The sequence below is a fragment of the Cetorhinus maximus genome, chromosome 28 (genome assembly GCF_964194155.1).
Source record: "Cetorhinus maximus chromosome 28, sCetMax3.hap1.1, whole genome shotgun sequence".
In the NCBI taxonomy this organism is placed as follows: Eukaryota; Metazoa; Chordata; class Chondrichthyes; order Lamniformes; family Cetorhinidae; genus Cetorhinus; species Cetorhinus maximus.
In genome coordinates this window covers 3,090,954-3,104,244 of record NC_135906.1, presented here as the reverse complement: position 1 = coordinate 3,104,244, position 13,291 = coordinate 3,090,954, and the positions used below count along the sequence as shown (strand labels likewise).

At 46.6% G+C, this 13,291-nt stretch overlaps 1 protein-coding gene across 1 annotated transcript in view; it reads right to left on the bottom strand.

Moving 5' to 3' along the window:
• The window catches only part of LOC144668738 (EVI5-like protein), a 96,624-nt gene that overhangs the window by 65,345 nt on the left and 17,988 nt on the right, over positions 1-13,291 (bottom strand). The window lies entirely within an intron of this gene.

Here is a 13,291-nt window from a genome sequence, read left to right as displayed (position 1 = left end):
GCCACCCAGTGTGGGGGAGGGGGTGTGAGCAGTTCTGGGTCCTCCTTGTGGACCTGCTCCTGAGCCTGGCTGCCTCATTCTCTTCCATGGTGATGTTCACCCCCTGGAGAGGGGGCTCACTGTATTGGAGTGTTTGAGGTTTGCTGTAATCAGTGGGTATGTATGGTCTGGTCTACACCGATCAAATAAACATCCTGTTTGCAATCATTTGTCTTTCATCTCTAACACCTGGTGAAATTGTACAATTGACTGGTCAACCAGTTAACAAAGGCCTGTCTATTGTGGGGAATAGTTAATCTGCAGCTCAAACAGAAGGTGATCTGAGAGACAGCATGGCTTTAAGTGGATGGGACTAAACTCTCAATTTTCATCGGAGCTCACTAATGAGGATGTTGTCCACTTGGACTTCCAGAAGGGATTCCAACTTTCACAGACATGGAGGGAAAATGAAGTGTTTGGGGATCCGGAGAACATCATCTGACTGTCAGGAATTGACATGTGGTGGTTGCCAGGGATCTGATCTGGTGCCTGAACTTCATTTATAATTTGTAGGGATATCCAAGCTTGCAGGTGGTAATTTTCATGCAGACAGGAGCAAAAGGGATTGAATGAGTGACTAAATGATTGTTCATGTTCTGTGATGGAGAGTGAGGTCATCCACCTTGAACAAAAACTAGAAAAATCATGCTGTTATCTGAAGGAACAAATTTGAGTCCAATACCTCATTTGTAAATGGTTAATTGGGGCTAATGGGATGTTGGCCTCTCTCAGATGTGATGCTTCAGTTTTCCAAACTCTGGGCACCCACACATCTGGATTTCTGAGGTTTGGACATCGAACAGCAAAGGAGCCATTGTGTTCTTAGTCTCGCTGCTGATTGGCCAGAATAAAGTTTGGGGGGAGGAGCAGTTTAACTCCTAGATAGAAGGTTGAGTCTGATCTAAGGTGTTTAAACTGTTGGGAGGATTTGGTAGGGTGGGTTTGGGGAATAATTTCCTCTCTGTAGGGAATTGAGAACAACAAACCTGAACTGACATTGAAGCAGGGCCATTGAGAGTGAAATTGAAGGGGAGGGGGAGAGTACCTGAGGAGAGGAAAGTATTAATATTAGCTCATGTCAGACCAGGAAGAGAAATTGTGTGCTCAACAGTTTAGTGGGAGTAAGGTTGAGGGTACATGAGATGAGGGGTCGGGAGCAAGATGAAGTTGGAGAGTGCCTGAGGGGAGATGGAGAAAGACATCAGTCCAGGCTAGGATAGGGAAGAGCCCGAGAGGAAGTTTGTCCTGATGGGTGAGGGGAAGGAAGGGAGGTGGCAGAAGCAGCTGATCTGAACCTTTGTCACAAAGTCCATGAACTGTTTGTTCTTGTTGGTGATGGGAAAGGGTTTTCAAAGATGGTTTGGAGTGGAGAAGATGGAGGGTTCCTAACATTGTAGCATGACCCTGGAATAGTGATGAGTTTTGGCATAGGACAGCGGGACACTGCTTCATGGGGTCCAGCCAGCTCTGGTGGTTATCACTAAACCAATTGTTCTCCCTGGGTATTCAAGACTGAATCACTTTGACTTAAGCAGAGATGATGGTTGGAGCAGGGAGAATGGTCTCCTGTGAGAGACCAATGGATTCATTGGGGACTGGGGGATCCAAGATGAAGTTGCATTATTAATTTTTCCAAGGATGATGATATTGCTGGCAAGGCCAGCATTAATTACCCCTCAGAAGGTGATGGTGAGCTGCTGCACTCCATGGGTATTCAGCTGCACACACTGCTGCAAGGGAGGCAGTTCCAGGATTTTGACCCTGTGACAATGAAGGAACGGTAGTTATAGTTCCACAACAAGATGGTGTGGTTTGGAGGGGAACTTGCAGGTGGTGTTCAAATGTAGCTGCTGCCCTTCTAGATGGTAGAGGCTGTGGGTTTGGAAGTTGCTGTCTAAGGAGCCTTGAGTTAGCGCAGTGCATGTTGTAGATGGTACACAGTTACCATTGTGCATTGGTGGTGCCCCAAGATGGCCGAGCAAGCTACTCAGTGGCAGCAAGTAAATGAAACTGGATGTATCCAGCATCCACCTAGGCACTGGAAGCAACAACGACAAATCCTGTCCTCCTTACAAACGTATGGTGCTTTGAGCCAAAATTGGGAGAGCTGTCCCACAGACACTCCGAGCAGTAGCCTGACATCGTCATACGTATGAATCATCGCCGTCCCTGGGGATGTCCTGTTCCACTGGCAGGGCAGGCCCACCAGAGGTGGCAGCCCAGTGGTGTACAGGAGGGAGGGAGTTGCTCTGGGAGTTCTCAACATTGACTCTGGACCCCAGGAAGTCTCATGGCATCAGGTCAAACATGGACAAGGAACACTTCTGCTGACTACCACCTACTGCCCCCACCTCAGCTGATGAATCAACACTCCTCCTCCATGATAAACACCACATGGAAGAAGCACTGAGGGCAAGAAGGGTACAAATGTACTCTGGGTGGGGGACTTAAATGTTCATCACAGCTGCTGAGTCCTCAAGGACATAACTGCAAGACTGGGTCAGCAGCAGGTGGTGAGGGAGAAACCTACCTGACCTTGACTTCACCAATCTACCTGTTGCAGATGCCTCTGTCCATGACAGTATTGGTATGACAAAAACTGGGCATCTATGAGGCACTGTGGGCCATCAGCAGCAGCACAATTGTGTTCAGCCACAATCAGTAACCTTGCGGCCCAGCATATCCCCCACTCTACCGTTACCATCAAGCTGGGGTACCAACCCTGGTTCAATAAATAGTGCAGGAGGGCATGCCAGGAGCAGCACGAGGCAAACCTAAAAATGAGGGGTCAACCTGATTAAACAATAACACAGGATGACTTGAATGCAAAACAGTGGAAGCAGCAGCAATAGACAGAGCTACAAGCAATGGATCAGATCTAAGCCCTGCCACATCCAGTTGTGGATGGTGGTGGACAACTAAACAATTCACTGGAGAAGGGGACTCCTCAAATATCCCTATGCACAATGATGGGGGAGCCCAGCACATCAGTGCAAAAAGACAAGGCTGAAGTATTAGCATCAATCTTCAGCCAGAAGTGCCAAGTGGGTGATCCATCTCAGCCTCCTCCTGAGGTCTCCAGCACCACAGATGCCAGTCTTCAGCCAATTTGATTCACTCCACATAGAACCATAGAAAAGTTACAGCACAGAAGGAGGCCATTTGGCCCATCTTGTCCAGGGTGCCCTTTCGAGTCCCACCTTCCTGCACCTGGCCCATAGCCCTGCAGCTTACAGCACTTAAGGTGCAGATCCAGGTCCTTTTTAAAAGAGTTTAGAATTTCTGCCTCTACCACCAACTTGGGCAGTGAATTCCAGACACCCACTACCCTCTGCGTAAAAAAGTTCTTCCTCATGACCCCCTACACCTTCTGCCACCTATCCCCTGGTTCAAGAATTCTCCACCAAGGAAAACAATTTTACCCTGTCCACTCTATCTATTCCCCTCATCATTTTGTACACCTCAATCAAGTCACCTCTCAGCCTTCTTTGTTCTAGGGAAAATAACCCAACCTATCCAATCTCTCCTCGTAGCTACACTTTTCTAAACCTGGCAACCTTCTTGTAAACCTCCTCTGCACTCTCCCCAGGGCTATTACGTCCATCCTGTAATGTGGTGATCAGAGCTGCACACAATACTCCAGTTGCGGCCTCACCAGTGTTTTATACAATTCCAACATTATATCCTCACTTTTATATCCTATACCTCTGCCAATATAGGAGAACCTTCCATATGCCTTCTTTACAACCTTGTCTACATGATATCAAGAAATGGCTGAAGGCCCTGGATCTGCATCTGCACTGGCCCTTACAATATTCCAGCAATAGTACTGAAGGCTTGTGCTCCAGAACTTGCCGTTCCCCTGTTCAAGCTGTTACAGTGCGGCTACAACACTGGCATCACCCAGCAAAGTGGAAAATTGCCCAGATGTGACCTGTCCACACAAAAAGCAGGACAAATCCAACCCGGCCAATTCCCGCCCCATCAGTCAACTCTCAATCATCAGCAAAGTGATGGAAGGGGTCGTCGCAAGTGCTGCTTGATAGCACTGTCACTGCTCACTAACACTCAGTTTGGGTTTTGCCAGGGCCACTCAGCTCCTGACCTCATTACAGCCTTGGTCCTCAGGGCAGTGTCCAAACCCCAACCATCTTCAGCTGCTTCATCAAAGACCTTCCCTTCATAAGGTCAAAAATGGGGATGTTCACTGATGATTGCACAATATTCAGCTTCATTCAGGACTCCTCAGATACTGAAGCAGCCCATGTCCAAATGCAGCAAAAACTGGACTATATCCAGGCTTGGGCTGACAAGTTGCAGGTAACATTCGTGCCACATGAGTACCAAGCAATGAACATTTCCAACAAGAGAGAATTTCCCTTTGACGTACAATGGCATTACCATCGCTGAATTCCCCACTATCAACATCCTGTGGGTTACCATTGACCAGAAACTGAACTGGAAGAGCCACATAAATACTGTGGCTAAAAGGGCAGATCAGAGGCTAGGAATCCTGCATTGAGTATTTCACCTCCTGATTCCCTTAAGCCTGTCCACCATCTACAAGGCACAAGTCAGGAGTGTGATGGAATAATTGCCCCTTGTCTAGACAAGTACAGCTCCAACAACACTCGAGAAGCTCGACACCACCCAGGGCAAATCAGCCCACTTGACTGGCACCCCATTCACAATCATTCACTCGCTGCATCACCAATGCACAGTGCACAAGATGCTCTGCAGAAACTCACCAAGGCTCCTATAACAGCACCTTGCAAATCCACGACCACTACCATCTAGAAGGACAAGGGCAGCAGATAAATAGGAACACAACCACCTGGAAGATCCTCTCCACGCCACTCACCATCTGACTTGGAAATATATCGCTGTTCCTTCACTGTCGCTGGGTCCAATTCCTGGACCTCCCTCCCTAACAGCAGTGTGGGTGTAACTACACCACAGGGACTGCAGTGGTTCAAGAAGGCAGCTCACCACCACCTTCACAAGGGCAATGAGGGACGGGCCATAAACGCTGGCTGAGCCAGTGATGCCCAAACCTCATGAATGAACAAAAATTATTTTGAATCTGTTTTCATGGTATACGACACGAACAACATCCCAATAATAGTGGAAGGTCAAGGGGCTACAGGGAGCAGGGGTCTTAAAACAACCACTATCACGAGAGAAAGAGTAATGGGAATACTAATGGGACTTAAAGCTGACAAGTCCCCTGGACCTGATGGCCTGCATTCTAGGGTCCTATAAGAAGTGGCTGCAGAGAGAGTTTATGCATGGGCTGTCATCTTACAAAATTCCACAGGTTCTGGAGATGTAATGAAGTCAGGAGCTGAGAGTCCCTGGCGAAATCCATACTGGGCATCAATGAGCAGGTTATTGCTCAGCAAGTGCTGCTTGATAGCACTGTTGATGACTCCTTCCATTGCTTTACTGATGATCGAGAGTGGACTGATGGGGCGGTAATTGGCTGGGTTGGATTGCCCTGCTTTTTGCGTACAGGACATACACGGGCAATTTTCCACATAGCCGGGTAGATGCCAGTGTTGAGCTGTACTGGAACAGCTTGGCTAGGGGCATGGCAAGTTCAGGAGCACAAGTCTTCAGTACTATTGCTGAAATATTGTCAGGGCCCATAGCCTTTGCAGTATCCAGGGTCTTCATCTGTTTCATGATATCACGTGGAGTGAATCGAATTGGCTGGAGACGGGCATCTGTGATGCTGGGGACTTCCGGAGGAGGCTGAGGTGGATCATCCACTCAGCACTTGTGGCTGAAAGTTGTTGCAAATGCTTCAGCCTTATCTTTTTCACTGATGTGCTGGGCTCCCCCATCATTGAGGATGGGGATATTTATGGAGCTGCCTCCTCCAGTGAGTTGTTTAATTGTCCACCACCATTCACAACTAGATGTGGCAGGACTGCAGAGCTTAGATCTCATCCGTTGGTTGTGGGATTGCTTAGCTCTGTCTATCACTTGTTGCTGATGCTGGTTGGTACGCAAGTAGTCCTGTGTTATAGCTTTACCAAGTTGACACCTCATTTTTAGGTATACCTGGTGCTGCTCCTGGCATGCCCTCCTGCGCTCTTCATTGAACCAGGGTCAATCGCCTGGCTTGGTGATGATGGTAGAGTGGGGGATATGCAGGGCCATGAGGTTACAGGTTGTGTTCGAGTACAATTCTGCAGCTTCTGATGGCGCTCAGCGCCTTATGGAAGCCCAGTCTTGATTTGTTAGATCTGTTTGAAATCTATCCCATTTAGCACAGTGGTAGCGCCCCACAACACGATGGAGGGTATCCTTAATGTGAAGGCAGGACTTGGTCTCCACAATGATTGTGCAATGGTCACTCCTACCGATACTGTCATGGACAGATGCATCTGCGACAGGCAGGTGGGTGAGGATGAAGTCAATCATTTTTTTTCCCTCACCACCTGCCCCAGACCCAGTCTAGAAGCTATGTCAATTAGGACTCAGCCAGCTCAGTCAGTAGTTGTGCAACCGAGCCACTCTTAGTGATGGACATTGAAGTCCCCACCCAGAGTACATTCTGCGCCCTTGTCACCCTTAGTACTTCCGTCAATTGGTGTTGGAGGAGGAGGAGCGCTAATTCTTCAGCTGAGGGAGGACGGTACGTGGTAATCAGAAGGAGGTTTCCTTCTTGTTTGACCTGATACCATGAGACTTCATGGGGTCCAGAGTCGACACTCCCTCCCGACAGTATAGCACTGTGCGGCCACCTTTGCTGGGATGATGACGGTGGTTTCTGGGACCTGATCTGTGAGGTATGATTCCATTGCTTCACTAGTCTGTGAGACAGCTTTTGGCACTAGCCCCCAGATGATAGTTAGGAGGACTTTGCAGTGTTGACAAGGCTGAGTTTGCCGTTGTCTTTTCCGGTGCCATGGAGAATGCTGGGTGGTCAGCAGAATTAGTTCATTTTCAAGTTGGCTAATGGTCACTAGAGGAGTGTCCCAGGGACCCGTGCTGGAATCTCAACTACTTACAATCCATATGAGCAACTTGGATGAAGGGACCGAGATTATTGACAAATTTGCATCCAATACAAGGATAGGTGGGAAAGCAAATTGCCAGGGCACAGGATTTTCCAGCACCACCTGTCACCAGGATCTTCCGGTCCCGCCAAAAGTTAATGGAACTTTGGCTGACCTGCCCCATCCCCTGTGATGGGCACTGCCACATGGGGCCGGAAAATCACGGCAAAGGGATATCGATGGGTTAAGGGAGTCAGCCAATATTTCAGAGATGGATAAAAATGTGGGAAAACGTGAGGTTATCCACTTTGGCAGGAAGAACAGAATAGCAGAATATTATTGAAATGCAGAGAGACTGCAGAATGCTGCAGTACAGAGGGAACTGGGTGTCCCTCATACATGAAACTCCAAAAGTTAGCATGCAAGTCCAGGCAGGAATTAGGAAGGCAAGTTGAATGCTGGGCTTCATTACAAGGGGGACAGAGTGTAAAAGTAGGGACGTCTTGTTACAATTGTACAGGGCTTTGGTGAGACCACTCCGACTGCACCGCGGACAGATTTAGGCACCTTACTCAATGACAAATACACTTACATTGGAGCCAATTCAGAGAAGGTTCACCAGGTTGACCCCTGGGGTGAAGGGGATTGTTTATAAGAAAAGTTTGGGCAGATTGAGGGTATAAACATTGAAGTTTTGAAGAATGTGAGCTGACCGCATTGAAACATATAAGATACTGAGGAAGATTGACAGGGTAAATATTGAGCAGTTGTTTCCCCTGGCTGGGAAATCTTGAAACATGGGGGCACTGACTCAGGATAAGGGGCCCATCATTTACAACTGAAATATGGAGACATTTCTTCACTGAGAGTTGTGAATCTGTGGAATTCTCTACCCCAGAGGGGGAGTGGATGCTCCATCATTGAATATAGTTAACGCTGAGAAAGAACAGATTTTGGATCTCAGGGAATCGGGGGATATGTGGAGTGAGAGCAGCAAAGAGCTCCCAGAATGAGAGCTGCTGAAACATAGGATTGAACCAGGGAGCTTCAGATCCTCAATCTAACACTGTCCCAACTGAGCTATTTCAGCCACCATTTTGCTGTGTTTTTGTGCCATTCTTTTAGAAGAAAATATAACCCCACCTGCTGGAATTCTCCCTCCTGCTCATTCCTCATTTCGTGGCACTGCAACCTGACCAGGGCGTTTCATCTCTCCTCTCTTACACCCAATCACACACCTTCCCTTTTCTTCATTTTATCACCCTCCCCTCGCCTAAAGCCCATCACATTTCAAACTTTTCCCACTCCTCATCAAAACTTATCTGCCTGAAACTGCAACTCTCTTTCTCTCTACACACCCGCTGTCACACCCGCTGAGCATTTCCAACATCTCTCTTCATTAAAAACAATTCTCTCTTACTCCATATCAGAAACACAATGGACATTATGCAAAATAAGTTCCCTCTCACATTCCCTCTCAACTTGTTTGCTTTAAAACTTTGCATTTTTATTCTTCTGAAATTGTCTCAAATTAAACACACAAACTCCTGACATGGACCCATGCATCCATTTAGCACGGATGGACGATCAGTTCACAGACATTTCACTATTAATCTGCTGCTGTTAATTGTTGCCATGGGCCTTTAAATTAGGCAGAGGGTGATGACATCATACAGACACACTTGGCCACCATATCAGAAAGCTCCCAGAGTGTAATCTCCGATCTAGCGCTTTGAAAGGTTGGAATTATTGATGTAAACTTGGAAATGTTTGACTTCACAGGCTGGGATTGCCTCAATCTCTCCCTACACTAGTCTTCCTCCCGAGCTGTTTGTGTTTGAGCTATCCCACTCGATTTGGGGCAGGATAGTGGGGGAAATCCAGGCCCAGGACAAAGAGACAAAACCTGAAAATCAGAGCCAGGTCATTGAGGAGAGAAGTTAGGAAACACTTCATCACACAAAGGGTGGGAGAAGGGTAGAACTCGATCCCACTATACAATCACAGAGACAAGCTCAATTAATCATTTAAAACCTGAGATTGAAGGAGCTTTGGTGGACCAGGGAACTCAGGGAGATGGGGACAAGGCAGGTAAATAGTGTTAGGATTCACATCAGCCATAATCTCATTGAATAGTGAAACTCATGTTGCTACGTTTCAATGTTTTTCCTGTAGCTTTGATGTGGATCATTTCGAAATAATGGACTCTTCTGATGTCATACAGTCCTCGTGTTATGATGTCATGAAGATAAATAAATTACAGCAGAGCCTTGGTAGCGGAGAGAGTTTTGTTTGAGACGGCAGCAAGCCCTTTGCTTAAGGATTTTTAATTGAAATACAGGACAGGGCATTGGTGAGACCACATCTCGAATACTGTGTGCAGTTTTGGTCTCCTTATTTAAGGAAGAATTAAGTATGTTGGAGGTGTTTCAGAGGAGGTTTACTAGATTGATACCTGGAATGAGCAGATTGTCTTATGAGGATAGGTTGGACAGGCTGAGCTTGTTTCCACTGGAGTTTAGAGGAGTGAGGGGTGACCTGATTGAAGTCTATAAGATCCTGAATGGTCTTGACAAGATGGAATTAGAAAGCATGTTTCCTCTAGTGGGTGAGTCAGAACTAGCGGCAACTGTTTTAAAATGAGGGGTCACCCTTATCAGACAGAGATGAGAGTTGTGCGACTTTGGAACTCTGCGTCAGAAAGTGGTGGAAGTGGGGTCATTGAATATTTTTAAGAAAGATTCTTGTCAGGCAACAGAATCAAAGGTTATCAGCGGTAGGTGGGAACGTAGAAGTCGAAACACAAACAGATCAGCCCTACTGTTATTGAACGGCAGAGCAGACTCGAGGGGCCGAATGGCCTACATCTGCTCCTATTTCGTATGTTCATAAGTCAGCAATGGAAAAGAAAGCTAGACAGCATATGAACATCAGGAATAGTGTTGTAAATGATGATGATGAACAATGTCTACACTACCGGCTCAGTATGGTGCACCAAATATCCTATCCTGCCTCATTGGACGAACAATGGAAGAAGTCAGGGAAATTGTACACCACAGAGACAAAGAAACTTTTATACATCCCGAGGCGTCCCACTCAAACCAGACCCAAGTCCTGTCTCCAGTTCCGGTTGCTAAGAAACAACAGAAAGATTCAGCTGCTGGAGACGGTAACAGAGAAAAGGCACCAGTTACCAGATCGGTGGAACTTGGACCGAACACCAAGGTTGGCACAAAAAACAAACCCAACTGGCGGCTGTGAAGAAGAAGGTGAGAGGGAGGTGAAGGGTGAACTGAGGAGGCAAGGGTCACAGTGTCAGGAGGAGGTGGTCACTCAGTGGGATCGGAGGTCAAGATCCAGTGTATAGACCGTCCACTCTCTTTCACTCCTCAAACTCTTCCACTAGGTATTAGTTCCGGAGCAGCATTCACAGAAACCTTGAGAACAAGCCACTTGTCATCGTGACTAGGATTTGCCATTTGATCATTGTCCAGACTGCCATTGACACTCACTCCTTAAGAAATGCACACTTAACCCGTTCACACTCTCTCTGCAGCTGCTGCCCAATCTCCAGATTTTTCTCCAGTCTTGGAAGATATTGCTGTCTCTCACCTATGCTGTCACCCCTCCCACTGATCCTTATTTGAAACCCTCTAATCTCCCGCCCTGTCTCTCACAGCACCGGGACCCCATTCATCAAAGTCACAGAGAACAGCTAGTGTGACAGCAACAATTACTGACATCAGAACCTGGATGTGTGAGAACTTTCTCCAAACCGTCCTCGGTTAAATTAAAGACAGCCTGTTTGGTTCCTGCCAGGACTCGTGTTTCTGGTTTTCACCCATCAGCCTCTCTGACTGCCGGGCCTGACTGCTTGGAATTATGCACCTACCTGAAGCAGAGCTCTGTTTCCTGTTGTGTATCCACAGTTACTTTTAATAATGAAATGTGTCCATCTGCAGGAACGACTGGATCAGGTAAGTGAGGAAAACCAAAGGCTGAAGACAGCGATCACCAGAACGACTGAAGAACTGAACCAGATCAGGACGAAGCTTCAGGAAGAAGTTTTGGGAACCTGAAAATTCAATTTTAGCCTCGTTTAAAAGTTGCCTCATTAACTTTGTCTCCAGATTGTTTCGAAATTCTAAATTGTATATTCACCAAGACTCGGGAACTCCAACCAAGTCACAGCCCGAGCTCCCTCCGTTTGATTTCACTGAGTAGTGAGGTTTATGGTGTGTCATTGGTGAAAGAATTTGTTTTGTAATTTCAAATCTCTCACTCTCATAAGATTGTTCTGGAGAAAATGTTCCAGCGAATACATTTCAAGACAAGAAGCACAAAGAAATTCTGGGGTTAGCTATTTCGTGACTTTTAGTTTAAATGATTTTTACACAGCAACAAGAACTGGAACTGCCCAGCTCTTTCCAATCTGAACTACATGCAAAGAAGGAGGTGTCTCAGAAGGTGGGCGATTTGCAGGGGGGCGTCGCTGACTTGAAAGAAAAGGTATAAATCCCACCCAAAGTGCAACAATGTCCAGTGATTTCCACTGGCCTTATATTGTGTGCTTCTTAACCTCGTAGTAGTTTCATTTGAGGGATCATCATCCCAAATGGCTGCTGTAAGCAGGGAGCTTGTATTAATATTACACTCTGCCCCTATTCCTTTTATTCAGGAGTCTTGTCCATCTTTTCAGGTGTCCTCAGTCTTTGCATCTTGGAGTGTATGTGGTACAATGGAGTATGTTAGACTCAGTCCCATAAAGGGTTAACTGTAATAGTCTGTGATGTCAGAGAAGGAAGTGACTTTCTCATGTGATGTGAGATTCTGGGACAATCTGAAGTGAAAGGAAAGCAAGTATGGTCAGAAGCTTGTAAGAATGTTCTCCTTAATCTGTGAATATGTGAAAATAAATGTTAGCGTCTTTATAGCTAGCAGTCTTCAGAATTCACTGAAACTGCTCCAGCCCAACAGCACAATCATATAGTGCACAGTTTGTCTTTGATGATGTGGAACTGGAGCATGTTCTTTGTAACAAGCTGAACATTCCCTGTAATGTCGGACTGGCTGGTTAATGTACACTGTGCAGCTGAACATTCCCAGTAATGTCGGACTGGCTGGTTAATGTACACTGTGCAGCTGAACAGTCCCTGTAATGTCAGACTGGCTGGTTAATGGACACTGTGCAGCTGAACAGTCCCTGTAATGTCAGACTGGCTGGTTAATGTACACTGTGCAGCTGAACAGTCCCTGTAATGTCAGACTGGCTGGTTAATGTATACTGTGCAGCTGAACATTCCCTGTAATGTCAGACTGGCTGGTTAATGTACACTGTGCAGCTGAACATTCCCTGTAATGTCGGACTGGCTGGTTAATGTACACTGTGCAGCTCAACATTCCCAGTAATGTCGGACTGGCTGGTTAATGTACACTGTGCAGCTGAACATTCCCTGTAATGTCGGACTGGCTGGTTAATGTACACTGTGCAGCTGAACAGTCCCTGTAATGTCGGACTGGCTGGTTAATGTACACTGTGCAGCTGAACATTCCCTGTAATGTCAGACTGGCTGGTTAATGTACACTGTGCAGCTGAACAGTCCCTGTAATGTCGGACTGGCTGGTTAATGTACACTGTGCAGCTGAACATTCCCTGTAATGTCGGACTGGCTGGTTAATGTACACTGTGCAGCTGAACATTCCCTGTAATGTCAGACTGGCTGGTTAATTTACACTGTGCAGCTGAACATTCCCTGTAATGTCAGACTGGCTGGTTAATGTACACTGTGCAGCTGAACATTTCCTGTAATGTCGGACTGGCTGGTTAATGTACACTGTGCAGCTGAACAGTCCCTGTAATGTCAGACTGGCTGGTTAATGGACACTGTGCAGCTGAACATTCCCTGTAATGTCGGACTGGCTGGTTAATCTACACTGGGCAGCTGAACAGTCCCTGTAATGTCAGACTGGCTGGTTAATGGACACTGTGCAGCTGAACATTCCCTGTAATGTCGGACTGGCTGGTTAATCTACACTGTGCAGCTGAACAGTCCCTGTAATGTCGGACTGACTATTTTTTGGAAAAATATACTTTATTCATAAAATATCTGGAACAACATTTCAAACCACTTCAAAATCACCATCACAAAGGTACAATCAGATTCAGCTTTTACAACATGTATCACCAGGTGCATAAGTACAAACAATGAATATTACAATCATTTGCAGACATTCATTTGAGCTGT